Below are 3,353 nucleotides of genomic sequence, written 5' to 3' on the forward strand. Positions count from 1 at the left end.
ACCTGTTGCTCTACTTATTGCTCAGTTAACAAAAGAAGAAAACTTTAAAGCCAGTCACAATTTAAAAAATCTTTTTTTTTTTTCCAGTGCTCATGAAGGATACTGGATACTGGCAGGCACAACTTCCTTAGCAGGCAAATCTAAACAACTTTGAATCAGGGTCCAGGAATGGCCAATGCCTCTTGTCCAAAGATCAGCCTAGTAAAATCAATTACTTCATTACTAGAATCTGGTCCTAGAATGGAGGCTTTTTATTCCTCCTTACATGCCAGTAAAGACACAAATCTTTAAAGTTGACATTAAAATTCTGGATTCATGTATATTTCTACCTGAGAAAAAAGTCTCACAGCATCTCCTTCTGAAAATTCACCTCCAGTCATCCTAACTGTTCAAATCCATGGGGCCATTCCATGAAGATCTGTCATATACCTTAAATTAAGACATCTCAAGGGTTATAGGAAAAGAAGAATTTTACACCCTTAAAAATTCTTGATGGGTCTAGACTCCCACCAAACTATACTGGTTTTTCCTAAAGAAATAAGTAAAACTTTGGTAGAAAAATATACTGCAAGGAAAACAACAGAGAGGATTAAGTCCCTTTGAAAGTTGGGCATTTCATGGGCTTCGGGGAACTGTCTAGCCACAGTTTGTTTACATATGGTCTAAGCACTTTCTTAGTGTGATCCTGTATTTAAGTGTATATAGGTTTAGCAAGAAAAGAGGAAGAGGAAAATCAAAGTTGTCATAATGCCAGGAGAAAATTATAGGGTGTTTCCTGCTTTTGAGAGATCACTAGCTTGCTTTCACTATTGGTTTGGGGCAATGAATTGTCCATAAATAAGCATCATAGAGTTTTCAGATGAGAAATATACCTCCTGTTTACCAGAAACATAAAGTTCAAGGGTTAGCCTCTCTGTGGTGCACAAAAGCAAATTTCCTAATTAGAAACTCTCCTGTCATTCATTCAAGAAGTGTTGTTTAGGCACCTGTTGTATGCCTACCATGATTCTAGGCACTGGGGACACAAAGACAAAAATGAGATGGGCTCTGCTCTTCAGCAACTTACTTTCTCCTGGGGGTGATGAGAGGAAAGGAGACATATGAAGATAAAATATATAATCTATGCAAAGTATTTATTTTTGTTGGAACTTGTAATTTCATAGATTAGGGAGTTCCAGATAAAGAAACTCCCTCTAGTAATGAAAAATGACAACTGTGTTTTGCTTCTTTATAGTTTGAGAATAAATATAATCTCTAGAGTTAAATATTTTCTCCATGCCAATGATTCTCAGATGTATTTGTCCAACCCTAATTTCTTTTTTTTTTTTTTGAGCTCTGATTTCACATCTCCAGCTATCTATTGGATAATTCAAACTGGATGTGCCATAGACAACTTAGCTCATCGTGTCCTTAACTGAACTTCCCCCTAAACCCTCTCTTAACTTTACTATTAATTCCTTTCTTTCTTTTAAAAACCCTTACTTTTTGTCTTAGAATAATGGCTAGGCAACTGAGGTTAAGTGACTTTCCCAGAGTCACATAGATTTTCTATTATTTTCTTTTTCTGTTTGAGAGCTACAACATATTTATTAAGTATTTTTAAGGGCGGGGGAAAGGTTAACAAGTTCGCACTAGAAAAAATGTGAATACAATTTCAAGAATTGAATTTTTAAATATCCCAATTTGTAAGTCATTTCTTATTAGGTGAGGAAATAGAAAAAAACACATATATTATAAAATACCTAAACTCATCATGTATAGTTTTAGCAAGTTATCATAAACCAGTAATTTACATGTTATAACAGAATTTACACTATTTGAAAAATTCATATTTGGAAATATTCTGGATGTTTCCACTAAGCATTCCAACAATATAAAAATACCTGTTTGTAAGCATTAATTTAATCAGTGAGTTACTAAACAAATTATCCCTACCAAGTATGAGAGTAGTTATGAAAAATTAGTGTAATCACTTAAGTGATATAACTAAAAGGCAATGAAATATAAAACTAAAATCTGAAACTAAACTGTAAACACAATTGTGGTTCTTAATACAGACTGACTATAGAAGAAAAAAATTGTGTATGACAAAACCCACAAAATTGCACTATAGAACTTCTTTTAATAGTTTTCCACAATTTAACCATTTCCCCGTGCTGATAAATGCTCCCTGACTATGATTCAGTGGAATTAATTTTGTGAATACATTTTTATCATGTAAATAACAAATGAGTAGTTATGATAAAATAAAAACCACATCCACAAGGGATCCTATGATGTTCATCACAAGCTTCTGACATCTCTCACTACTTAGTCAAATGGTTTTATCATTCCTTTGGTTTAAGAGCAGATGGTTGGAATTTTAGCTTTGGTAACCATAAGGTAACCATTTCCACCATGTTGTTCTAGCTTTTGTAAAGCACTGGTGATTGGATCTTTGAATTTCTTATCCATTAGCCTCTTTGAAAGACTTGTAAGCAAGTGCTTCAGATGATCATTTAGACAAGGCCCAACAATACCACTCAAGTGCATTCAATTCCATTCAAACACTTGGCCATCTGAATGTGTCAGAGCTGCCTTCAACACTGGAATCAGTCTAGGTATCAGGGACACCTTTAACCAAAATAATTCTTTAAAACCTTCTTTTGATAACAAAAGTGTGTGGATGTTTAGTCTCTCTTAGACCCTCTGCTAAAGTAATAAGAAGAGGATCAAATAGAAGAGTTTTGGGAAGACAGTCCCACTGTAATTTGTGTTTCACTGAGCAATGTACCTACCTACAAGGAATACCTCCTTTAGAGTAAATAGCAGCAAAAGACAGAACTCGGGGGCTGATTACCAAAATGGGTCAATAGTTTTAGAATTAAGCTTATCTACTTGGTTGAGGGTGCGGTTTCCTTACAAAATCTGGAGAATTCTTGGAAGGTAATAACTTGTTTTGGTGCACTACAGATCTATGTTTTTCTTGGGAACCTGATGACATTCTTTGTTCACAGTTTCCTGTCACTCCGTTTCTCATCTGGAGGCTTCCATGACTCTCTGATTTCTGCATTCCTGCTTTCTCAGTGTTGGCTCTCTCAGGAGCGTAGGCCTCTGCTGCAGCCATCCTACCACATAGCTCCGGGCCCAGAATTCCTACGTCCCTTCATATACACTGTGGTTGGCACAGATGACTGGCCAGGGGTCCTCGGTCCTGTTTCCCTCTGACATACTACCACTAGAGCCAGGCTGGAAGGTGGTGGATAAGGCACAAAGTCATTTCCTATTATTTTCAAAGACATCACAATCCTTCCAATCAATTACCCAGGCTCAAGACCTTGATATCATCCTCATTTCCTCACCCTCTATCATGT

At 36.1% G+C, this 3,353-nt stretch overlaps 1 pseudogene; it reads right to left on the reverse strand.

Annotated features, from left to right (window-relative positions):
• Positions 1–2,340: 2,340 nt before the first annotated feature.
• Positions 2,341–3,052, reverse strand: LOC123248023 (annotated as a pseudogene).
• Positions 3,053–3,353: the final 301 nt, after the last annotated feature.

This window comes from Gracilinanus agilis, chromosome 4 (assembly GCF_016433145.1).
Source record: "Gracilinanus agilis isolate LMUSP501 chromosome 4, AgileGrace, whole genome shotgun sequence".
NCBI lineage: Eukaryota > Metazoa > Chordata > Mammalia > Didelphimorphia > Didelphidae > Gracilinanus > Gracilinanus agilis.